Raw genomic sequence first — 27,194 nt, forward strand, 5'->3', positions numbered from 1 at the left:
TTCACAGTTAGAACTTGGACGGCACTTGCATTCCATCTGTGTGCTGCCTGTTTTTCATGGGCTGTTTGATGAAGAAGCTGGAAATATCTGAGAAAAACGGATGAAACTGTTAAAAACTGACACACTGACCAAACTGATGAGTGTGTTAATTTTCTCCTATAGAGTCTGGTTAGTGTGCCAGTATTTAGTGTGCGTTCACTATTTGGTCGGTATTTTACATCAGTATTTGTAAGCCAAAACCGGAAGTGGAACAGAGGAAAAGTATAAGAGTATGTGCACACGTCAGGAAAGTATGCAGAAATTTCCTGCATTTTCTGCACGCGTTTTTGTCACATTTTTATAGTGTTTTTATCGCGTATTTTGCGCGCATTTTGTGCAGATTTTTTGCATTTTTTTCCGGGGGTTCCCAATGCAATGGTATAGTGGGAAATCCGCTTAAAATCCGCAAAATTAATGAACATGCTGCATATTTTTCCGCATGCGTTTTTTTTGCGGAAGAAAAAAAAAACGCAACATGTGCACAAAAGTTGCGGAAGCCATTAAAAATGATGGGATGATTAATGTATGCGTTTTTTAAGGGTTTTTGCTGCAGAAAGCCGCCAAAAAAACACACAAAAAACACAAAAAATCTGCGAATAATCCGGAACGTGTGCACATAGCCGAATAGAAACACGTCACCACTTCTGCATTTATCACCCATTCCTACAAAACGACAGGGTGTTTTTTTTTTCATTTTTTCGCATTTGTGTTTTCTTCCTCTTCTTCCAACAGCCATAAGGGCTTTGTTTTGTAGGACAAGTTGCAGCTTTGAATTATCCTTTTTTTTTTTCATTTTACCATATAATGTAGTGAAAAACAGGGAAACAATTGCAAACAGAGTTGGACTGGCCCACTGGAGAATCAGAGGATTCTCTGGTAGGCCCAGGCACTCACATCTGCTGGCATATGGGGCCGGCAGCTGCCTAGGACCCCCGCTGCCCTAGGGGCCCCCAGCCAGTGGCGTGTCGCTAATAGTGGCACACCATGCAGCTGCTATGGGGCCCGTGAATCAGAGGCACCCGTCCGGCACCAGTAGAGAAGCAGCGGTGAAGCATCAGGTGACAGGAGGCAGGAGCCGGCTGCTGCGGCGAAAGCCTGTGCCTTCTGCTAAAGAGAGATTAATATTCACTGTTCTCCACGCCCATGAGTGTGACGAGCAGTGAATATTCATTTCACTTTAATAGGGGGAAGTGTTAGGGGCAGGCAGACTAGGGCCCCAGCTCCCACAGAGGCCCCCAGCCAGTGGCATGCTGCTAATAGCGAAACACCACGCAGCCGCTATTGGGCACTTGACTCAGGGGGGCCCACCCAGCACCAGAGCCGCCCACCGGTGCTTGCCGCATTCAACTGTATCAGCATCATAGATGCTGATACAGATGAAAGCAATAATGGAGGAGAGGGTGCCAGGTGACGCTCCCTCCCCCATCATTCCCCTCTGCCCCCAGCACAGCGGGTGTGCAATGACGTTACTTCATCGCGCAACATGCTGTGTGCCGGGCAGACAGCCGTGCAACTGCTGAGACCAAAGCAGAGCTGGCATCAGCGGGGGAGTGAGGAGGAGGAGAGGTGAGTATTGTGTTGGTTTTTTTGTATATATCAGTGAGTGGGTACTGGTGGCCATAATACTGTAGGGCTGGATTATATTCTATGGCGGGGGCTACATTATATTTTATGAGGGTCTAGATTATATTTTACAGGGGGTTGCTGTTGTGAATTCTGCTTTTGGGCTCCGTCCGGTGGTTGTAGGTGGTAATGCAGTTGTCCCTGAGTTGCAGTCCTGGGCAGGTGTATCTGCTGATTGCAGTTCTGACTGGGGTATTTAGGCTTGCTGGATTCATTAGTCCTTGCCAGTTGTCCATTGTTTTTGGAGGTGTTGGTCCTTGCTTGGTTCCTCTGCCTTGCTACCAAATTCAGCAAAGATAAGTGTCTGATTTTTGTTTCTTTGGCACACATGCTGTGTGCTTAATAATTCAGTGCTATTCATTGTTTTTTTGTCCAGCTTAGATTGTGTCAGTATCTTTTCAGTCTTGTTGGATTCTCTGGAGTTGCAGATATACATTCCATGTCTTTAGTTAGATTGTGGAACTTTTTGTATTATCTGCTGTGGATGTTTTTGGAAGGGTTTTAATACTGACCGCTTAGTATTCTGTCCTATCTTTCCCTATTTAGCTAGAGTGGCCTCTTTTGCTGAATTCTGTTTTTCTGCCTGCTTGTGTCTTTCCTCTCCTACTCACAGTCAATATTCGTGGGGGGCTGCCTATCCTTTGGGGTTCTGCTCTGAGGCAAGATAGTATTCCTATCTCTATCTATAGGGGTATTTAGTCCTCCGGCTGTGTCGAAGTGTCTAGGGTTGGTTAGGCACACCCCACGGCTACTTCTAGTTGCGGTGTTAGTTCAGGGTTTGCGGTCAGTACAGGTTCCACCTACTCCAGAGAAAGTTTCATGCGGCTCCAAAGTCACCGGATCATAACAGGTTGCATTATATTATATGTGGGGGCTGCATGACACTATATGAGGAGCTGCATTATACTGCTGTCTTGGGGTCATACTTGATTCAGAGCTTTCATTTACCCCCCACATCTGATCACTGACTCGCTCTTGTCATTTGCACCTCAAAAACCTTTCTAGAATTCGTCCCTTTCTCACTTTTGACTCTGCAAAAACTTTTACTGCATCTCTTATTCATTCTCGTCTGGACTATTGTAATTCTCTACTAATCGGTCTCCCTCTTTCTCCCTCATTCTGTCTTGAATGAGGCAGCCAGTATGATATTTCTCACCAACCATTACATCGATGCCTCTACCTTGTGTCAGTCATTACACTGGTTACCCATCCACTCCAGAAATCAGTATAAACTTATTACCCTCACCCACAAAGCACTCCATGGCTCAGCACCACCCTACATCTCCTCCCTTGTCTCAGTTTACCACCCAACCCGTGCCCTCTGTTCTGCTAATGATCTGGGGTTAACATCCTCAATGATCAGAACCTCCCACTCCCGTCTCCAAGACTTTTCACATGCTTCACCAATTCTTTGGAATGTACTACCCAGGTTAATCTGATTAATCCCCAATCCCCACAGTTTTAAGCGTGCACTAAAAACGCATTTCTTCAGACTGGCCTACCGCCTCAACACATTAATCTAACTATCCCTGTGTCACCCATTTAATTTTTTAACCATAACCAGGTTCCTTGCATCATGCTCTCGTATGCGTTATGCATTCTGTGCCTGTACTTTTACGTATTCTGGCTGATAACCGGTTCATGTAGCATTACATGAACACCCGATTTCCTACATTAGGGCTGGTCCGAACAATGAAAGCAATTGTTATCATCCACCTTTCATGTCTCCGCTATTTTCTCATAGATCGTAAGCTTGTGAGCAAGGTCCTCATTCCTCTTAGTATCTGTTGATCTATGTGTTTATTGTTATGCTTAATGTCTATTGTCTGTGCAAGTCCCCTCTAAAATGTAAAGTGCTGTGGAATATAGAAATAAAATTATTATTATTATCCTATGAGAGGGCTACATTATATTCTATGGGAGGCTGCATTATACCCTATAAGGGGGCTGCATTATATTCTATGCGGGGCTGCATTGTACCCTATAAGGGGACTGCATTATATTCTATGAAAGGGCTGCTTTATACCATATGAAAGTGCTGTGGGGCTGAATTATACCCTAGGAGGGGGCTGCATTATACTATAAGGGGGCTACATTATACCCTATGAGGGGGCTGCATTATATTCTATAGAAGGGGCTGCATTAAATTCTATGAAAGCTGCATTTTACCCTATGAGGGGGCTGTATTATACTCTATGAGAGGTACTACATTATATTCTATGGAGGGGGCAGCATTATACCTTATGGGGGCTGCATTATATTCTATGGGGGGCTGCTTTATACTGTATCGGGGGGTTGCATTATATTTTATGGGTAGGGCTGCATTATACCCTATGAGGGGGCTACATTATACCCTATGAGTGGCTGCATTATACCCTATGAGGGGTTGCATTACACTCTGAGGGGGTACATTACATTCTATGGGGGGCTGTATTATATTCTATGGGAAGAGCTGCATTATACACTATGAGGGGGCTGCATTATACCCAATGAGGGGGCTGCATTATACTCTATGAGGGGGCTGCATTATACTCTATGAGGGGGCTGCATTATACTCTATTATGGAGGCTGCATTATACCCTATGAGGGGGTTGCATTATATTCTATGGGGAGTGCTACATTTCATTCTGTGAGGGGGGCTCCATTATATTCTATGAGGTGGCTGCAATATATTCTAAGAGTGGAGCTACATTATATTCTATGAGTGGGGCTACATTATATTTTATGAGGCGGGCAACATTATATTCTATGAGGGGGTTACATTAATATCTATGAGGGTGGCTACCCCAACCCCTGCTAAATCTTTAAGACGTGTACTACCTAATATTATACCCTGATATTAGTGTGTTTTACCGCACAGTTAGTGGTCTTGAATTTATTTCTATGTAGCTACATAGTGGGCCCCAAGAAGCTCCAGTCTAATGCTGATTGCAAATATGCAAAATGGTAAAAAAAAAAATATCCTTGAAAAAAAAATACTGTAGATCTGTGTTTTTTCTGAGAAGCGCAACTTAATTTTATATTTCCATCAATGTGCTAGGGCTCTATTTTTTGTGCACCAGCCTTTAAGGCTGCTGTCACACTAGCAGTATTTGGTCAGTATTTTACATCAGTATTTGTAAGCCAAAACCAGGAGTGGAACAATGAGAGGAAAAGTATAATAGAAACATATGCACCACTTCTGCATTTATCACCCACTCCTGGTTTTGGCTTACAAATACTGATGTATAATACTGACCAAATACTGCTAGTGTGACAGCAGCCTTAATTGTCAACATTTTAGGGTACCTATGACAATTGTGACAATTTATTCAATTCAATTTTTTGATGAGGTGTGGTGACAAAAAAAAAAGCAATTCTGGATTTGTGCTTATTTTTTTCTTTTCATATTTTAAACAATTTTATATTTTATGGATTGGACTTTTACAGACATAAGAATACCAAATAAGTGGCCTTTTCTTTTTGGGAAACGGGGGTGATTTATTTATTTTTATTTTTTTAATAATTTAAAACTTTTTTTGTTTTTACTTTTTTTTAGTCCCTTTAGGGACTAGGACCTGCTTAAACCATGTACTATAATACTACAGTGCTAACGTTCATCAGCAACCAAACAATTTAAATATGCTGTCAGTGATTTACAGTTAAATAATCAAACCGCATTTACCCATTAAAGAGCGGGATCAGCTCCTGAGCCCGCTCCTTGGGCTGAAGTCACACTACCGTAGAATACGGATGAGTACTATGCAAGAAAACATCCATAATCTATGGGGCAGCTTATATCAGCGTTTATTTTCTCAGGCGTATTCAATGGTGCGTGTAAAATCATAGAATGCTGCGATCAGAGTCAGGCTGGGCTGGGTGGCAGGAATGCATATGCCCCTCTGGGCCGGTCCCTAAGCAGCTGTACAGGGCTGCTGGAGGACCAGCAGTGATTTTAATGTATAGCGCACCTGTAGTGCGTGGTCGCATCATCCCATCAGCCGCCCTGACATGCAGGCTGCAGCAGTATGTGATGAGAAGGCCCAGGGGTGCGGGACACACAACGTGCACCTGTGGCTGGAGCCATGGCTGGCTTCAGGAATGTGCATGCAGTGGTGAGAGAGGGCAGCTCCTGGCACAGAAGAAGAGGATGAGGTTGCGTTACATTGTGATCGCACGCAGCCTCCTCCTCTATGTGCAGATCTGTCTCTGATGTCTGATCAGCCAGGACCTGGAGGGGGAGGAGCATCAGCGTGCAGAGCAGCAGCACAGGACAGAAGGACAAGATGAGAAGTAACTGCCCTGTGTGCCCACTAACCAGTACATTCCAGGTAAGTAACAGGGGGAGGGGGGTATTTGATAATTTAAACATGGCAGGTTAGAGTATGTTTTTTTTCTAGGTATGTGCATTTTCCAATTTGTGTGTATGTGTGCTTTCCTGTGTATGTTTGTTTTCCTGTGTGCGTGTGTTTTCCTGTGTATGTGTGTTTTCCTGTGTGTCATAGAATCATAGAATCATATGATGTTTTCCTGTGTGTCATAGAATCATAGAAAACTGTTGAAGGAAAGAGCGCAAATAGTGTCTTATCTGAGAAGGTTAAAAGGTTAATCCATAAGATTGCACTCACCAGATGTAGCTGAGTTGAAGGTTCCTGTGGTGTTTCCTGATGAAGGAATCTTGAACTCTGAAACGCATAGAATAATAAAGCTGAATGTACGAATAAATCTGGAATTCTAGTGATTCAGCAGCGCAAAAATTTACCACAATTTTCCCAATCTGTATAGAATCATAGATTCATAGTGTGTGTGCTTTCCTGTGAGTGTGTTTTCCTGTGTGCGTGTGTGTGTTTCCTGTGTGTGTGTTTTTCTGTGTTTGTTTTCCTATATGCGTGTATGTGTTTTCCTGTGTGTGTGGGTTTTCCTATGTGTGTATGTGTTTTCCTATGTGTGTGTATGTGTTTTCCTATGTGTGTGTGTGTGTTTTCCTATGTGTGTGTGTTTTCCTGTGTGTGTATTTCCTGTGTGTGTGTTTGTGTGTTTTCCTATGTTTGTGTGTGTGTTTTCCTGTGTGTGTGTTTTCCTATGTATGTGTTTTTTCTTGTGTGCATGTACTTTCCTGTGTGTGTATGTGTTTTCCTATGTGTGTGTATTTTGCTATGTGTGTGTTTGCCTGTGTGTGTTTCCTGTGTGTGTGTGTTTTCCTATGTCTGTTTCCTGTGTGTATTTCCCTATGTGTGTGTGTGTTTTCCTATGTGTGTGTGTTTTCCTATGCATTGTGTGTTTTCCGGTGTGTGTGTCTGTGTGTTTTCGTGTGTGTAAAATCATAGAATAGTAGAGTTGGAAGGGTCCTCCTGGGTCATTTGGTCCAACCCCCTGCTCAAAGCAGGATTCACTAAATCATCCCAGACAGATGTCTGTCCAGCCCCTGTTTGAAGACTTCCATTGAAGGAGAACTCACCATCTCTCGTGGCAGCCTGTTCCACTCATTGATCACTCTGTCAAAAAATTTTTTCTAATATTTAATCTGTCTCCTCCCATTCAGTTTCATCCCATTACTTCTAGTCTTTCCTTGTGCTAATGAGAATAAAGATGATCCTTCTACAATGTGACAGCCCTTGAGATATTTGTGTCAGGACTCTGAACATTTTTTACCTTTTGTGCATTACTGCCCTTTTTCAAGATGGCGTCTTTGGTCTCATGTGTCTTCCTGCTATAAAGCTCCACCCCAGCCTTCAGTCTGTGCTAGAGTATTCTGCCTTGCATCCAGCTCCTGACCTCTGATTACTCACCGGCTATACACCTGCTCCTGTGAACCTGTGTGGTGATCCTGCTACTCTGCTCTGAGTTCCTGCTGCATACACAAGATTCCAGTAATCCTCCTTCATCAGCTGCTCGTGTTTACTTCTATCTGCATTTGCTGGACATGTAAGCTGTTGCTGCTTTGCAAAAACCTGAGACTATTAACCAGGCCTCCCTGGTTGAGCTAAGATATGATTTGAACTGCCTTATAAGCATATCTATCTGTGTCTGGACTAGACAAGGATTTATTCGTGTCAAGTATCCTCAAGAATAACTGTGCTTCATAGACTTTCTGCTTGATTGCATTCTCCTCTGAAGTTTCCTATAGACTGCTAAGCTGCGTTTATTATTTGCACCAAGTGTTGTGGACTTGAGTTTCTCTCTTTTCTAACTTTTCCCTTCCTTCCAAAGAGCCTGCAGGTAAAACCTCTCGGGAGGTGGAGGAGGTGCCCATGCAAATTGATTCCGTTCAGAGGCGCGAGATCAATGAGCGTTGGGATCATCGCCTTCGTGAAAGTCTATGTTTCTACTGTGGCCAGTCTGACCACTTATTGATCAATTGTCCTAAGTGTCCTAGAAGGCCTAACAAGGTGCTAGCAGCAATAGGGGAGTATGACAACTGTGATGATGAATCTGACATCTCTGAATGTAGCCTGCCTTTAAACGCTGTATTCCATTCACTTTCTATGACTTCACCCCCCAAGGAGCTGAAGGAAAAGAACTCTCACTGTTCTCTCCCTATTAAGATCCTGTGTTCAGGACAGTGGATTTCCAGTGCAGCTATGATTGACTCTGGTGCAGGTGGCAATTTCATGGATATCGCATTTGCCAAGGAACATGGCATTACAATTCAGCAAAGAGCCTCTCCAGTTACAATGGAAACAGTGGATGGGTCACCTTTAATCTCTGGGCCTGTGGATCAGGAGACCTTACCCCTTGAAATTTTGTTGGAGCCTAATCATCAGGAGCAACTTTCTTTCTTGCTAATTTCTTCTCCTCATTTTCCTGTGATTTTAGGCATTCCGTGGTTGCGTTCTCAGAACCCAATTATCAACTGGGAGACCAAGGAGATTATCTTCCCAACAAGGAGCAACTCAGCGTTAACAGAAGCTGTCCCTGAGTCCACGGCTACGGAACCACATGTACAGGTATTTTCTTTACCTCCAGCTTATAAAGAGTTCTCTGACATCTGTGACAAGAAGAATGCAGATCAGCTTCCTCCACACAGGCATTATGACTGTCCCATTGAGCTGCTTCCCGGGGCAGCCATTCCTTTTGGTAACGTATACCCTTTGACGGCACATGAGCTTCAAGCCTTAAAGGAGTATATTGATGAAAATCTGGCCAAAGGCTTCATACGTCCTTCTTCCTAACCAGCAGGGGCACCTATCTTTTTTGTAAAGAAGAAGGATGGGACCCTGAGACCCTGTGTTGACTATCGAGAACTCAATAAGGTAACCGTACGAAACCATTACCCTTTGCCTCTGATTCCCGAACTACTGGAAAGAGTCCGCCATGCTAAGGTGTTCTCTAAACTGGATCTTCGTGGGGCTTATAATTTGGTGCGTATTCGTCCAGGGGATGAGTGGAAGACAGCATTCAGATGCCAGTATGGACACTTTGAATCTCTTGTGATGCCCTTCGGGCTTTGTAACGCCCCTGCAACATTTCAACACCTTGCCAATGACATTTTCAGAGATTTATTGGACCAGTTTGTAGTGATCTATTTGGATGATATACTAATCTTTTCTGACTCTCTACAGGAACATGAAGAACATGTCAAAACTGTTTTAAGATGTCTGGAAGAGAACCATCTCTATATTAAGCCGGAGAAATGCGAGTTCCATCGTTCTGAGATACAGTTCTTAGGTTATATCATCTCTCCCCAGGGGCTGAACATGGAATCTGGTAAGATTCAGGCTATCCTTGACTGGCCGGTACCCAAGAACGTTAAGGAGGTCCAACGTTTTATTGGTTTTGCAAATTTCTACAGATGCTTCATTCAAAATTTTTTTAAATCAATTTAACTTTGTTATCTCGTACCATCCAGGTTCATGTAATGGGAAGGCTGATGCTTTATCCCGAATCCATGCTGCGGATTCCGTACCTGGAGCCACATCCAAGACCATTCTATCTGATGCCAATTTCATCGGAGTTATCCACGATCAGGACTTGTGGAAGGAGGGCAGGGAGGCCTATGAAGGTGATGTATTTCTGGCCAACCCACCTGTGGATATTAATCTTGTCTTTAAGGGTGGCATGTGTTTCAGAGATCGACGTATCTACGTCCCTGAGGTCGTCCATCTGCAGATCCTCAAGTTGGTACATGACTCCAAGTTGGCTGGTCACAGGGGGGTACAGAAGACACAAGAGTTCCTGAGCCGATTCTTCTGGTGGCCAAATTGCCTGAAGGATACCAAGGACTATGTTCTCTCTTGCGAGGTATGTGCCCATTACAAGACTCCTCATGTGGCATCTACGGGTCTTCTACAACCATTACCTGTTCCATCCTGCCCTTGGGGGTCTATATCAATGGACTTTATTGTGGAGCTGCCTACATCGGGGGGAATGAATACAATCATGGTGGTAGTAGATCGCCTGACTAAAGCTGCTCATTTTGTTCCATGCACCGGCCTCCCCTCAGCTAAATATACAGTGAACTTGGTTATACAGAATGTCTTTCGGTTGCATGGGGTTCCGGATGAGATCATCTCTGACCATAGAGTACAGTTCACTTCAAGATTCTGGAAGGGGTTTTGCTCTGCACTCAATATTAATGTCTATCTCTCTTCTGCTTACCATCCCCAGACAAATGGTCAGACTGAGCGTACAACCAGACGCTGGAACAATATCTAAGATGCTATGTCAGCCATCTCCAGGATGATTGATTGGAGTTGTTGCCGTTGGCCGAATATTCATATAATAATTCTCAGAGCGCCTCCACTAAATTTACAACTTTCTTTGCCAATCTGGGTTATCATCCGTGTATTTCACCTAGGTCTCCAATCAATTCTTCGGTTCCGGCAGTGGAGGAAAGGCTAACTGCGATGAGACAAAACCTGGAGGTTCTGAAGGAATCCCTGACTACAGCTCAAGAACGGTATAAGAGATCGGCTGATAGATTCTGTAAACCTGCACCCATGTTCAGGGTAGGAAATTCCGTCTGGTTAGCAACTAAGAATCTGAAGTTAAATGTTCCTTCACAAAAACTTGGCCAGAAATTCATTGGCCCTTTCAAGATCAACGGTATTGTGAGCTCTGTGGCCTGCCGGCTGAAGCTGCCAAGGACAATGAAGGTACACCCAGTTTTTCATGTATCTTTATTAAAGCCTGTATCTCCTAATACTTTCCAGGGACGTGTTGTGCCACCTCCGCAGCCTGTGGTGATTGATGGGCAAGAACAATTTGTGGTGGAAGAAATTATTGATTCCAGGATTCGCAGGAATCGGCTCCAATATCTGATAAGACGGCAGGGATATCCCCCTGAGGAAGACTCTTGGGAACTTGTGGAAAACATCAATGCCCAACAGAAGATTTCTCATTTTCATCAGAGATTCCCTGAGAAACCAGGTCCAGGATCGTCCTGAGGCCGCTTCTAAGGAGGGAGTAATGTCAGGACTCTGAACATTTTACCTTTTGTGCATTACTGCCCTTTTTCAAGATGGCGTCTTTGGTCTCATGAGCACTGTGTCATCCTGCTACAAAGCTCCACCCCAGCCTTCAGTCTGTGCTAGATTATTCTGCCTTGCATCCAGCTCCTGTCCTCTGATTACTCCCTGGCTATACACCTGCTCCAGTGAACCTGTGTGGTGATCCTGCTACTCTGCTCTGAGTTCCTTCTGCATACACAAGTTTCCAGTAATCTACCTTCATCTGCTGCTCGTGTTTACTTCTATCTGTATTTGCTGGACATGTAAGCTGTTGCTGCTTTGCAATATCCTGAGACTATTAACCAGGCCTCCCTGGTTGAGATAAGATATGATTTGAACTGCCTTATAAGCATATCTATCTATTTCTGGACTTGACAAGGATTTATTCGTGTCAAGTATCCTCAAGAGTAACTGTGCTTCCTAGACTTTCTGCTTGATTGCATTCTCCTGTGAAGTTACCTATAGACTGCTAAGCTGCGTTTATTATTTGCACCAAGTGTTGTGGACTTGAGTTTCTCTCTGCACCTGTTTGAATCACAGTGTGATAATGTAGACTTTACCACTTATAAAACTGTGTCCTGTAGTTGTCTTGTTCCACGCAAAGAGTCTCCTGAGCTATCCCCTATAATTATTACAATTTGTAGACAGCTATTAAGTCTCCTCTCAGGCTTCTTTTTTGCAAGCTAAACATTCCCAAATCCTGTAAATGTTCCACATAGGACATGGTTTGCAGACCATGTCCTATGTGGACATGGTTTGCAGACCGGTCACCATTCTGGTCGCTCTTCTCTGAATTTGCTCCAGTTTGTTGTTGTCTTTTTTTAAAATGTGGTGTCCAAAATGGACACAGTATTCCAGATGAGGTCTGACCAAAGAGGAGTAGAGGGCAATAATGACTTCACGTGATCTAGACTGTATGCTTCTGTTAAAACTGTAAAAAAAACAATTGTATTTGCCTTTTTTGCTGCTGCATCACACTGTTGACTCATGTTCAGTCTGTGATATACTAGTATACCCAAGTCTTTTTCACATGTGCTGTTGCTTGGCCCTATTCCTCCCATTCTGTTTATGTTTTTTTTCATTTTTATTGCCCAGATGTAGTACTTTGCATTTTTCCCTGTTAAAAACCATTCTGTTAGTTGCTGCCTGCCCACTGCTCCAGTTTATTTATATCTTTTTGAATCCTCTCTCTCTCTTCTCTAGTATTAGCTATCCCTCCTAGCTTTGTGTCATCAGCAAACTTAATCAGTTTATCCTCAATTCCTTCATCTAAATCATTGATAAAGATTTTGAACAATGCAGGGCCCAGGATAGAGCCGTGTGGTACCTCACTTGAGACATTCTTTCAACTGGATGTGCAGCCATTTACGACCACTCTTTGGGTCAGATCACTAAGCCAGTTATGAATCCACCTAACTGTTGCCTTGTCCATACTTATTCATTTTTTCAATAAGGATTGTGTGAGATACTTTGTAAAATGCTTTGCTGAAGTCAAGCTATACTACATATACAGCATTTCCCTGATCCACCCAGTCATTGATTCTGTCATAGAAGGAAATTAAGTTAGTCTGACATGACTTATTAGTTACAAACCCATGCTGCCTCTATTTAATCAATTCATTCTTATCCAGGTACTTACTTTCCTGGAATAGACGTCAGACTCACCGACCTATAGTTCCCTGGGTCCACCTTCTTCCCCTTTTTGAAGATAGGAACAACATTTGCTTTTCTCCAGTCTTCTGGGACTTCTCCTGTTTTCCAAGAATTTTCAAAGATTATGGAGAGTGGTTCAAAAATTTCTTCTGCTATCTCCTTCAGTACTCTGGGGTGTAATTCATCTGGACCTGGAGACTTGAATTCATTTATGTTAGATACCGCATTTTTCGGACTACAAGATGCTCTTGTAGTTGCAACATACTTACAAATCATGCGGCGGCGGTCCTGATGCAGCCTCCCTTCCCATGCTGGTGCGGCTGTGGCTGTGCTGCGGTCAGGGGCTGTGCTGCGGGGCTGTGGCAGCGGCTCTCTGGGCTCAGTGGGGGCTCCGACGGCATTTTGTCAAAGCCCAGAGGCCCCCCGCTCATCCATGAATGGCAAGATGTGGTGGCACTGGCCTCCGAGAACATGGGCCCCGGGAAAATGGCCGCCGGGCCGGCACACGCTTAGATTCAAATCTCGTCAACGAGATCTCGTCTCCCGAGATCTTGGCAACAAGATCTGAATCTGAGCGTGCGCTGGCCCGGCGGCCATTTTCCCGGCGCCCATGTTCTCGAAGGCCACCGCAACTTGCCATTCACGGATGAGCGGGGGACCTCCAGGCTTGGATGAAATGCTGTCGGAGCCTCCACTGAGCCCAGAGAGCTGCTGCCACAGCCCCACAGCACAGCCCCTGCCCGCAGCACTGCTTTTGCCCCAGAGCCCAGCCACTGCCCGCAGCACAGCTTGCACCCCAAAGCCCAGTCACTGCCCGCAGCCCAGCCACTGCCCGCAGCACTGCTTGTGCCCCGGAGCCCAGCCACTGCCCCGGAGCCCAGCCACTGCCCCGGAGCCCAGCCACTGCCCCGGAGCCCAGCCACTGCCCCGGAGCACAGAGCCTCCACCCCTGCCCAAGCACAGAGCACCAGCCTGGGATGGGATTTCCTGGAGGCCAACGCACCAGCCTGGACCACCGAAAGGCCCCTGTGACCACTTCTTCACCTGTGGCGATCCCTTCACTGGTAAGCTGAATTCAGACTGCAAGACGTACCCCCATTTGAAACATTTTTTTTTCCTTATTTTTATTCTGAAAATTTGGGGTGTGTCTTATCGTCCGGTGCGTCTTATAGTCCGAAAAATACGGTAAATGTTTCCTCACTATCTTTCTGTTTATAGATATCCTGGATTCTTCTATTCCCTTAATAGGAAAGTGAAAATCAGTTGATGTTACTTTTCCTTTCTGAGAGAAAACAGATGCAAAATAGGAATTTAAAAGTTCGGCCTTCTCAACATCCTTTCTTACCATTTCATCATTTCCATCCTGTAAAAATCCTATAGCATCTTTAACTTTTCTTTTACTTTTGACATATCCCCCAAATCCTTTTTTATTGCTTTTGATGTCCCTTGCAAGCCTTAATTCATTGTCAGCTTTAGCAAATCTGATTTGTGCCCTGCAAGTTCTGCAGACAGCATTATATTCTTCTTTAGATATGCCTCCCTCTTTCCATTTGATAAACATTTCTTTCTTCCTTTTTAGCATGTGTTTAAGTTCTGTATTCATCCATCCTGGTTTCCTTAAATGCTTCCTATTCTTCCCTCTTTTCAGAATTATTAGTGATTGTGCTTTGAGAGTCTCATTTTTCCAGATTTCCGAACCTTCCTGGACATTTTTGTCCTTACGGCTATCCAGCCATTGGATCCCTCCGATTCTCTTTCGGAGTCCCTTAAAACCTGCCTTTCTGAAATCTAACTGGAGCGTCCCTCCAGGCCCAGGGCCACAGCGTACTCAGTACCGGGTCTCTCTTCTGGCTCTGGCGATGTCACGGTGGCTAGACCCCGGCCTGCGACCCTGCTAGGGGCGTCCAATAAAGAAATAACAGTTCGGTGTGTGGTGCAAGGTGCAATCAATTACGAGGACACAGGGATGCAGTCTCTTTACCTCTTTACTGAAGGCTTCAGGGTCCTCAGTCTGAAATACGGACAACCGGGCGGTGAGAGTCCAGCTGGTCCAATGGCACCTCCAGAGTTCCCTTTGCAGGTGGAAATCGGTGCCTATCTTCTAGCGCTTGTGTGTTGTGGTCCTTCCCTGCTGAGCACCACGGGATAGTCCCCACAACTGTTGTGTCTGTTTCTGAAGTTCCCTCACAACTCGATTAAGATGTTCTGCTTCGTCCCCCAGATGATTTGGCTAGGACGCACCCGTATGATGGGTAGGCCTGGAGTTCTTCCGGGACGCTAGTGTCGCCCCTCTCCCACGGTTGCCTCCCATGTCTTCATAGGTGATTTGTGTGAGACAGCCAACCTGTAATCAACTGTCCTGCCTCTGTTTGAAGTAATACTTGGAGTCAATTACTTCCTCGGCGTTCTGGCCACCGGCTACACGCCTCAGTAGGATGTTGCCTCGGTCTGTCAGCACGACTCCTACTGGTGTTTCTCCTTATTGCGTTGATCTCGTTTCTCACCCTCCTCAATGCACCTCGCTTCTTATCCTTTCTTAGGATGCTGCCGCACGTGGGGCAGGCGCAGCTCCGTAGCTCTCTATCTCGTGCTAGGCCTCTGCCAGGATCCCACTCCTGACAAGGACCCCCCTGAGTCTCTCCCCACAACACCCTCTGCCACAGGATGTTGCCTGTTCAATTCCTAGTCAGCTTCACTCCTAACTTCCTATCCAACCCCCAGTTTTACCAGATTGTGAGGAGTGGCCTTATACATAGCACCCTTAGCTCCCCCTGGAGGCCAGACTGTGAAGTGTATTGGTGTCTGTGATACCTGGTCAGATGAACTCCTTCAGTGCCATCAGACGTACCATAGCCCCCCTTAGCGGCAGAGCATCAGTACTGCAATGACCAGGACTCTGGGGCGATGCACTCCCCTCCGGTTAAATCCAGTACTCCTGGACTGGGAAGAAAACAACAATACATGTCAGCAAAAAGACATACAAATTTTGGAATTCAATAACAATAAGCAAATTTGAACTGAGCTTCCCTTTATGGGAGGTGAGGACACTTGAACGTTACAAACATGGTTAAATACTTTAAATAACATACTATAAATAACTTTACTATAAATAACTTTTCTTACCCAACCGGGTATTCTACTAAGTGCAAATTTTTGAACAATAATTTAACATTGCCTTTAAGGACGTACACACTAAATCCACTAAAGACCTTCTTATAAAACTAACTTTTCCTTTAAGGGCGTATTGTTGTGATCCTAATGGCAGAGGATCTCAGGGTCTTCAGCAAAGTCTGCAAACATAAAAACTAGCTCTTAGGGAGGTGGTAACTGAGCTGACCACATACCTGATCCTAGCCCACAAATAATAGCAGCCGGGGAACGTGCCTACGTTGGTTCTAGACGTCTCGCGCCAGCCGGACATAACTAACCCTTTCAGAGAAAATACAGACCTCACTTGCCTCCAGAGAAAGATACCCCAAAGTAGATACAGGCCCCCAACAAATAATAACGGTGAGGTAAGAGGAAAGGACAAACGTAAGTATGAACTAGATTCAGCAAAGAGAGGCCCACTAAATAATAGCAGAAATATAGAAAGCGGACTTATGTGGTCAGCGAAAAACCCTACTAAAATATCCACGCTGAATATCCAAGAACCCCCGTACCGACTAACGGTATGGGGGGAGAATATCAGCCCCCTAAGAGCTTCCAGCAAAATCAGGAATCACATTATGAACAAGCTGGACAAAAAACAGAATAATACAAATAAACAAAAAACAAGAAAGCAGGACTTAGCTTATGTTGCAAAAATCAGGACCAGTAGACAAGCGCAACCAGACAAGGACTGATTACATGGATGCCAGGCAATGGACTAAGACTCCAGGAAGTTTAAATAGAAACACCCAGAGTCTTAACGAACAGGTGACTACCAACCTGAGGAAAGAGAATCCAAGAGCCATACTGCGAGTGACCACAAGAGGGAGCCCAAAAGTATAGTTCATAACAGTACCCCCCCTTTAAGGAGGGGTCACCGAACCCTCACTACGACAACCAGGGCGATCAGGATGGGCAGCGTGAAAAGCACGAACCAAATCGGCCGCATGAACATCAGAGGCGACCACCCAGGAATTATCCTCCTGACCATAGCCCTTCCATTTGACCAGATACTGAAGCCTCCGTCTAGAGAGACGAGAATCTAAGATCTTCTCCACCACATACTCCAACTCGCCCTCAACCAAGACCGGAGCAGGAGGGTCAACAGCAGGAACCACAGGCACAATGTACCGCCGCAACAAAGACCTATGGAACACATTGTGAATGGCAAACGACACAGGAAGATCCAAACGAAAAGACACCGGATTAAGGACCTCCAAAATTCTATAAGGACCAATAAAGCGAGGCTTAAACTTAGGAGAGGAAACCTTCAGAGGGACAAACCGAGAAGACAACCAAACCAAATCCCCAACACGAAGTCGGGGACCCACACCGCGGCGGCGGTTGGCAAAACGCTGAGCCTTCTCCTGTGACAACTTCAAGTTGTCCACCACATGATTCCAAGTCCGCTGCAACCTATCAACCACAGAATCCACCCCAGGACAGTCAGAAGGCTCAACATGACCCGAGGAGAAACGAGGATGAAAACCAGAGTTGCAGAAAAATGGCGAAACCAAAGTAGCGGAACTAGCCCGATTATTGAGGGCAAACTCAGCCAATGGCAAGAAGGTCACCCAATCATCCTGATCCGCAGAAACAAAACATCTCAAATAAGCCTCCAGCGTCTGATTAGTTCGCTCCATTTGGCCATTAGTCTGAGGATGAAAGGCAGACGAGAACGACAGATCAATGCCCATCTTAGCACAAAAAGATCGCCAGAATCTGGACACAAACTGGGATCCTCTGTCAGACACGATATTCTCAGGAATGCCGTGCAAACGAACCACATTCTGAAAAAACAACCAGATCGGAAGAGGAAGGCAACTTAGGCAAGGGCACCAAATGGACCATCTTGGAAAAACGATCACACACCACCCAGATGACCGACATTCCCTGAGACACCAGAAGATCTGAAATGAAATCCATGGAAATGTGTGTCCAAGGCCTCTTCGGGACGGGCAAGGGCAAAAGCAACCCGCTAGCACGAGAACAGCAAGGCTTAGCCTGAGCACAAGTCCCACAGGACTGCACAAAAGCACGCACATCCCGTGACAAGGAAGGCCACCAAAAGGACCTAGCCACCAAATCTCTGGTACCAAAAATCCCAGGATGCCCTGCCAACACCGAGGAATGAACCTCGGAAATAACTCTGCTGGTCCATTTATCAGGAACAAACAGTCTATCAGGTGGACAAGAGTCAGGTCTACCAGCCTGAAATCTCTGCAACACACGTCGCAAATCAGGAGAAATGGCCGACAAAATCACTCCCTCTTTAAGAATACCAGCCGGCTCTGAGACTCCAGGAGAATCAGGCACAAAGCTCCTAGAGAGAGCATCAGCCTTTACATTTTTCGAACCAGGCAGGTATGAGACCACAAAGTCAAAACGGGAGAAAAACAATGACCAACGAGCCTGGCTAGGATTCAGGCGTTTAGCAGACTCGAGATACATCAGGTTCTTGTGATCACTCAAGACCACCACACGATGCTTAGCTCCCTCGAGCCAATGACGCCACTCCTCAAATGCCCACTTCATGGCCAACAACTCCCGATTACCAACATCATAGTTCCGCTCAGCCGGCGAAAACTTCCTGGAAAAGAAAGCACATGGTTTCATCATAGAGCAACCAGAGCCTCTCTGCGACAAAACAGCTCCTGCACCAATCTCAGAAGCATCCACTTCAACCTGAAAGGGAAGTGAGACATCAGGCTGGCACAAAACAGGCGCCGAAGTAAACCGGCGCTTCAGCTCCCGGAAGGCCTCAATGGCCGCAGGAGCCCAATTAGCGACATCAGAACCTTTCTTGGTCATATCCGTCAGAGGTTTAACAACGCTAGAAAAGTTAGCAATAAAACGACGGTAGAAATTAGCAAAACCCAAAAACTTCTGAAGACTCTTAACAGACGTGGGTTGAGTCCAATCATGAATAGCTCAGACCTTGACTGGGTCCATCTCCACAGCAGAAGGGGAAAAGATAAAACCCAAAAAGGAAACCTTCTGCACTCCAAAGAGACACTTTGAGCCCTTCACAAACAAAGCATTATCACGCAAAACCTGAAACACCATCCTGACCTGCTTTACATGAGAATCCCAATCATCAGAAAAAACTAAAATGTCATCCAGATAAACAATCACAAATTTATCTAGATACTTCCGGAAGATGTCATGCATAAAGGATTGAAACACTGAAGGAGCATTAGAGAGCCCAAAAGGCATCACCAAGTACTCAAAATGACCTTCGGGCGTATTAAATGCAGTTTTCCATTCATCTCCCTGCCTAATGCGCACAAGGTTGTACGCACCACGAAGATCTATCTTGGTGAACCAACAGGCACCCTTAATCCGAGCAAACAAGTCCGACAATAGTGGCAGAGGGTACTGAAATTTAACCGTGATTTTATTCAGAAGCCGATAGTCTATACAAGGTCTCAAAGATCCGTCTTTCTTGGCCACAAAAAAGAATCCCGCACCAAGAGGGGAAGAGGATGGACGAATATGTCCTTTCTCCAAAGACTCCTTTATATAAGAACGCATCGCGGCATGCTCAGGTACCGACAGATTAAATAATCGTCCCTTTGGAAACTTGCTACCAGGAATCAAATCTATAGCGCAGTCACAGTCCCTATGAGGAGGAAGAGCACTGGACCTGGACTCACTGAACACATCCTGATAGTCAAGCAAAAATTCAGGAACTTCTGAAGGAGTGGAGGAAGCAATAGACACCGACGGGGAATCGCAATGAATTCCCTGACAACCCCAACTTGACACAGACATAGCCCTCCAATCCAGAACAGGATTATGAGCCTGTAACCATGGCAGACCCAAAACGACCAAATCATGCATTTTATGCAGAACAAGAAAACGAATCACCTCCCGATGTTCAGAAGTCATGCACATGGTCACTTGTGTGCAATACTGCGGTTTATTCTCCGCCAATGGCGTAGCATCAATTCCTCTAAGAGGAATAGGATTTTCTAAAGGCTCCAGACAAAACCACAGCGCCTGGCAAACGACAAGTCCATAAGACTCAGGGCAGCGCCTGAATCCACAAACGCCATAACAGGGTAGGAAGACAATGAGCAAATTAAAGTCACAGACAAAATAAACTTAGGCTGTAAGTTACCAACGGCGACAGGACTAACAAACTTTGTTAGGCGTTTAGAGCATGCTGATATAACATGTGTAGAATCACCACAGTAAAAACACAACCCATTCTGACGTCTATGATTTTGCCATTCAGTTCTAGTCTGAATTCTATCACACTGCATTAAATCAGGCGTCTGTTCAGGCAACACCACCAAAGGATTAGCGGATTTGCGCTCCCGCAAACGCCGATCAATCTGAATGGCCAGCGTCATAGAATCATTCAGACTTGTAGGAATGGGAAAGCCCACCATCACATTCTTAATAGTTTCAGAAAGGCCATTTCTGAAATTTGCGGCCAGAGCACACTCATTCCACTGAGTAAGCACGGACCATTTCCAAAATTTTTGGCAATACACTTCGGCTTCATCCTGGCCCTGAGAAATAGCCAGCAAAGCCTTCTCTGCCTGAATTTCAAGATTGGGCTCCTCATAAAGCAATCCGAACGCCAGAAAAAACGCATCAATATTCGCCAATGCCGGATCTCCTGGCGCCAATGAGAAAGCCCAATCCTGAGGGTCGCCCCGCAAGAAGGAGATAACAATTTTAACTTGCTGAGCTGAGTCTCCAGACGAACGAGGTCTCAAAGATAGAAACAATTTACAATTATTCCTAAAATTCCTAAATTTAAATTGATCTCCAGAGAACAGCTCAGGAATAGGAATCTTAGGCTCTGACATAGGACTGCCAATAACAAAATCCTGAATGCTCTGCACACGAGCAGCAAGCTGATCTACACTAGTAATCAGAGTTTGCACATTCATGTCTGCAGCAGAGTTTCAAGCCATTCAGAGGTAAAGGGGAAGGAAGAAAAAAAAAAAAAAACTCAGAACTTCTTTTTTCTTTTAATCCCACTTCTGCAATGCATTAACTATTCAGTGGCCTGGCATACTGTTGTGATCCTAATGGCAGAGGATCTCAGGGTCTTCAGCAAAGTCTGCAAACATAAAAACTAGCTCTTAGGGAGGTGGTAACTGAGCTGACCACATACCTGATCCTAGCCCACAAATAATAGCAGCCGGGGAACGTGCCTATGTTGGTTCTAGACGTCTCGCGCCAGCCGGAGATCTAAATAACCCTTTCAGAGAAAATACAGACCTCACTTGCCTCCAGAGAAAGATACCCCAAAGTAGATACAGGCCCCCAACAAATAATAACGGTGAGGTAAGAGGAAAGGACAAACGTAAGTATGAACTAGATTCAGCAAAGAGAGGCCCACTAAATAATAGCAGAAATATAGAAAGCGGACTTATGTGGTCAGCGAAAAACCCTACTAAAATATCCACGCTGAATATCCAAGAACCCCCGTACCGACTAACGGTATGGGGGGAGAATATCAGCCCCCTAAGAGCTTCCAGCAAAATCAGGTATCACATTATGAACAAGCTGGACAAAAAACAGAATAATACAAATAAACAAAAAACAAGAAAGCAGGACTTAGCTTATGTTGCAAAAATCAGGACCAGTAGACAAGAGCAACCAGACAAGGACTGATTACATGGATGCCAGGCAATGGACTAAGACTCCAGGAAGTTTAAATAGAAACACCCAGAGTCTTAATGAACAGGTGACTACCAACCTGAGGAAAGAGAATCCAAGAGCCATACCGCGAGTGACCACAAGAGGGAGCCCAAAAGTATAGTTCATAACAGCGTATAAGCTGAACCCACTAAAGAATTACTTATAAAACACTATAATGCTAATCAACTTTTCTTCATTTTTCCAACTTTACATTCACACGACAGCCTGTCTATTTGCCCAGGCCTACTGCCTCTCGCTCTGTTGCAGGACCGCCCCTTTCCGCCCGGGCCTCCTGCCTTTCTGCTACTATACACAGTACAGAACTTATCTTCCCTCTCTCAGTTCAGGATCACCGAGCCATCTCTGTATGGCTCCTAGGAGGACTCGCCGACTAACCCCTTACGGGTTCACTTCCTGTCCTCATTCTCTAACACATTATTAAACATTCCTCACAATTAACTAGCTAACTACATATAACTGTTACATATCAGCATTATTACTTCTTCTTTTAAAGCATCGTCATTCTCTAAGTGCTATCGATGAACGTTCCCTTTAAGAAGGGACCAAGTCTCTATGAGGTAGTGCAACTTCTCAAGCTGCAAGTCCCTATGCAGTAAGGACTCCGGTGCTGTTTCCAGGAACAGTTTCTTCGCAAAGAGTCCTTTCTTTTGTAAAACCAGTAGAGGGCACCTTTAAGAACGTGCAAACTATTTACAAAACAGTTTGTGAATCACTCACCGTCCATGATTCGGTAGTCTTTGCAACATGGGTGAACAAGGAGCAAAAAGGGAAATAAAAGCAACAATAAGGAGCAATAGGGATCCCGGGTAAACAAAGGGATCCCTTTAAGAATAACCTTGATCGGGTATTAGCAGCAAAACAGCAGGAAAACAAACAGTTAACTATTTACAGTTTCAGGTTTCCGAGGTTTAGTTTGATTCCAGTGATGGCCACCTTGAGGGTTGGACTTCACTTGCCACCACATAGAGGGCATCTGCACTCTGGATTGGAGTTTGTGTGCTCAGAGTCCGCCTTGGTGTGATGGTCCTCAGGCACTTGGCACATAGGGTAATCGCTGGGAGAGCCACTGGTGGGGAGGCATGTGATGGTACAGTCACCTCTGGTCGGTATTTGTGCACATGCAGGGCATACCACCCTTTTTCTCCCCAATGCCGGGTGTACCGAACACGGTCCCCCGGATAGAGATCCCGGCCTGCCTGACGCCGGAGCTCTTTCTTGTGGGCTCACTCCTCCTCCTGCTGGCTCAGCTGCTGGCGGTACTCCCTCTGGCGGATGACCTCGATACTCTCCCCCTCCTCCTGGACATCTCCTGGGAACCCAATCAGGTCGGTAGTGGTCGCACAGGTCCACTTGAAGGTCACCCATTCCCCCTGGAAACTTACGGGCTGCTTGATGGGTCGCAGGGGGTTGTCGGCCGTCTGCAGGGTTTCCCAAGGCCTCTCGCATTCAATGCGACTACACACCCGTCCGGGTGGTCGCGGTGGGGGGTAAGTCCACATCCACCAGCAAGGGCTCTTCAGTTGCTGCAGCAGGGTCGGCACTGCTACATGTTTCCGGAGCATCTCCGGCGCCGGTCTCCTCTGCTGCAGGCTGCGGTATCGGTGCCTGGTGATGACACGGTCCCTCACTAGCGACGGCCGCTCGCTGGCACAGACTCCGGAACTGCCGGCACAGCTCTTCCACCTCTGCTCCGAGGATTTCCTGGTCCGCGCAGCCTGGTAGGCGCTCCCTCTCCTCCCATTGGTGGGGACTGGTACAGGTCTTCTCCCCCTCTCCTGGGTGGCTTCCGCTTGCCATGCTGCCAACCGGATTCTACCTCGAGGCATCCAGCGGTTCCTGCTCCTCCCCGTCCGGAGGGCGGCCTCTCTCTCCTTCACCATCCCACACTAGGAGGCGTACCTTTCTCGTCGATGGACATATCTCTCGGACATAGTAGTATCTGTGAGGGGATGGTTTCACCTTCGCGCCATTCTTCCAGGCTACACCCACGATGACACGCCCCACTCGTCCTGCACGCCACATGGTACTATAATGGCGGCGGTTTTGGCGGTAGTCCTTGTGGTAATGGCAATACACAGTCTTTTCAATAAATCACAGTCCAAGCACAATTCAATCACAGCTCCAAGGCACACATGACCCGATCCTCGGGCTTAAGTAGGATCCTGTTCATGACGCCAAGTTTGGAGCGCCCCCGGGCCCAGGGCCACAGCGTACTCAGTACCGGGTCTCTCTTCTGGCTCTGGCGATGTCACGGTGGCTAGACCCCGGCCTGCGACCCTGCTAGGGGCGTCCAATAAAGAAATAACAGTTCGGTGTGTGGTGCAAGGCGCAATCAATTACGAGGACACAGGGATGCAGTCTCTTTACCTCTTTACTGAAGGCTTCAGGGTCCTCAGTCTGAAATACGGACAACCGGGCGGTGAGAGTCCGGCTGGTCCAATGGCACCTCCAGAGTTCCCTTTGCAGGTGGAAATCGGTGCCTACCTTCTAGCGCTTGTGTGTTGTGGTCCTTCCCTGCTGAGCACCACGGGATAGTCCCCACAACTGTTGTGTCTGTTTCTGAAGTTCCCTCACAACTCGATTAAGATGTTCTGCTTCGTCCCCCAGATGATTTGGCTAGGACGCACCCGTATGATGGGTAGGCCTGGAGTTCTTCCGGGACCCTAGTGTCGCCCCTCTCCCACGGTTGCCTCCCATGTCTTCATAGGTGATTTGTGTGAGACAGCCAACCTGTAATCAACTGTCCTACCTCTGTTTGAAGTAATACATAGTTACATAGTTACATAGTTACATAGTTATTAAGGTTGAAGGAAGACTGTAAGTCCATCTAGTTCAACCCATAGCCTAACCTAACATGCCCTAACATGTTGATCCAGGGGAAGGCAAAAGAACCCCATGTGGCAAAGAGTAACTCCACCATGGGGAAAAAAATTCCTTCCCGACTCCACATACGGCAATCAGACTAGTTCCCTGGATCAACGCCTTATCAAGGAATCTAGTTTATATACCCTGTAACATTATACTTTTCCAGAAAGGTATCCAGTCCCCTCTTAAATTTAATTAATGAATCACTCATTACAACATCATATGGCAGAGAGTTCCATAGTCTCACTGCTCTTACAGTAAAGAACCCGCGTCTGTTATTATGCTTAAACCTTCTTTCCTCCAGACGTAGAGGATGACCCCTTGTCCCTGTCTCAGGTCTATGATTAAAAAGATCATCAGAAAGGTCTTTGTACTGTCCCCTCATATATTTATACATTAAAATAAGATCACCCCTTAGTCTTCGTTTTTCCAAACTAAATAGCCCCAAGTGTAATAACCTATCTTGGTATTGCAGACCCCCCAGTCCTCTAATAACCTTGGTCGCTCTTCTCTGCACCCGCTCCAGTTCAGCTATGTCTTTCTTATACACCGGAGACCAGAACTGTGCACAGTATTCTAAGTGTGGTCGAACTAGTGACTTGTATAGAGGTAAAATTATGTTCTCCTCATGAGCATCTATGCCTCTTTTAATACATCCCATTATTTTATTTGCCTTTGTAGCAGCTGCCTGACACTGACCACTGAATATGAGTTTGTCATCCACCCATAGTCATTTACTTCCTCGGCGTTCTGGCCACCGGCTACGCGCCTCAGTAGGATGTTGCCTCGGTCTGTCAGCACGACTCCTACTGGTGTTTCTCCTTATTGCGTTGATCTCGTTTCTCACCCTCCTCAATGCACCTCGCTTCTTATCCTTTCTTAGGATGCTGCCGCACGTGGGGCAGGCGCAGCTCCGTAGCTCTCTATCTCGTGCTAGGCCTCTGCCAGGATCCCACTCCTGACAAGGACCCCCCTGAGTCTCTCCCCGCAACACCCTCTGCCACAGGATGTTGCCTGTTCAATTCCCAGTCAGCTTCTCTCCTAACTTCCTATCCAACCCCCAGTTTTACCAGATTGTGAGGAGTGGCCTAATACATAGCACCCTTAGCTCCCCCTGGAGGCCAGACTGTGAAGTGTATTGGTGTCTGTGATACCTGGTCAGATGAACTCCTTCAGTGCCATCAGACGTACCATAGCCCCCCTTAGCGGCGGAGCATCAGTACTGCAACGACCAGGACTCTGGGGCGCTGCATAACCTTGATGTCTGAGTCTTCACAGGTCTTCCTCCTCTAGTTATCCAAAATTCTAAAATAGCATGGTCGCTACCTCCTAGGGTCCCAGCCACTCTTACCTCCTTGACCATTTCCTCCCTGTTTATAAGGATTAGATCCAAGGTAGCAGATCCCCTTGTTTTCTCTCCTACCTTTTGGAAGATAAAATAGTCAGCAAGAGAGGATAAGAATTTGCTTGACCTATTAGTTTTGCCTGAGAGAGATTCCCAACAAATGTCAGGATAGTTTAAATCTCCCATGACAACTGCATTTTTTTTGCGAACGTGGCCATTTGATGCATAAAGAGTTCATCCATATCTTCAGCTTGCACAGGCGGCCTGTAGTTAATTCAACCATATAGGAACTCAGCCTGTATAAACCCTGAGTCCACAAGAAGAGAACCAAAGAGATAGATAACCCTTAAAATATAATATTTTATTAATATAATTAAAATTTGAACAGATATGGTACAAATTACAAAAAGACACCCAAGGGAGCAGGAATGCATCTAAATTTGTAAAATACCAATGTATGGCCCATGTCATTCAGAATATAGTACAGTCTATAAAAGGATAATAGAACGCTATAAGCTACCTGGTTTAGCTATAATATACACTGATTAGAAAAGTTTGCCTAATGCCCCAATAGGGTATATTGGCAAATGCTGGTGCTGATACCATAATTAAAGGTGCATATTACCTGGTAGCTGTGAACGCAATAAAGGGTCCAAAATAGTGACAGGTGCCGAAGTTAGATGCTTCTAGGTGATTCCGTGCTCCCCTGTCGCCCCGACGCGCGTTTCGCCCTTGGCTTCTTCCGGGGGCGTCCCGGAAGAAGCCAAGGGCGAAACGCGCGTCGGGGCGACAGGGGAGCACGGAATCACCTAGAAGCATCTAACTTCAGCATCTGTCACTATTTTGGACACTTTATTGCGTTCACAGCTACCAGGTAATATGCACCTTTAATTATGGTATCAGCACCAGCATTTGCCAATATACCCTATTGGGGCATTAGGCAAACTTTTCTAATCAGTGTATATTATAGCTAAACCAGGTAGCTTATAGCGTTCTATTATCCTTTTATAGACTGTACTATATTCTGAATGACATGGGCCATACATTGGTATTTTACAAATTTAGATGCATTCCTGCTCCCTTGGGTGTCTTTTTGTAATTTGTACCATATCTGTTCAAATTTTAATTATATTAATAAAATATTATATATTAAGGGTTATCTATCTCTTTGGTTCTCTTCTTGTGGACTCAGGGTTTATACAGGCTGAGTTCCTATATGGTTGAATTATATTTTGTGAAGTGCCAAACACTTTGGGACATTTGGTTGAATAAAAGGCCTGTAGTTAATGCCTACAATTGTGTCCTTCTTGTTATTCTCTCCTTGTATTCTTACCCAAACAGTTTCCACAGAACTCCCAGTCTGTGAAGCTTCAATCTCTGTGCAGATATACCCTTTTCTAATATAC

The 27,194-nt window shown here is 45.7% G+C and overlaps 1 long non-coding RNA gene across 1 annotated transcript; it reads right to left on the bottom strand.

Moving 5' to 3' along the window:
- On the bottom strand, window positions 1-27,194 carry LOC143769016 (uncharacterized). Its single transcript, XR_013214164.1, has 3 exons — window positions 27,122-27,194; window positions 6,270-6,326; window positions 1-87 (listed from the first exon to the last, which is right to left on the bottom strand). It is a non-coding gene; the product is annotated as an uncharacterized LOC143769016 (long non-coding RNA).

This window comes from Ranitomeya variabilis, chromosome 4 (genome assembly GCF_051348905.1).
Source record: "Ranitomeya variabilis isolate aRanVar5 chromosome 4, aRanVar5.hap1, whole genome shotgun sequence".
Lineage (NCBI taxonomy): Eukaryota > Metazoa > Chordata > Amphibia > Anura > Dendrobatidae > Ranitomeya > Ranitomeya variabilis.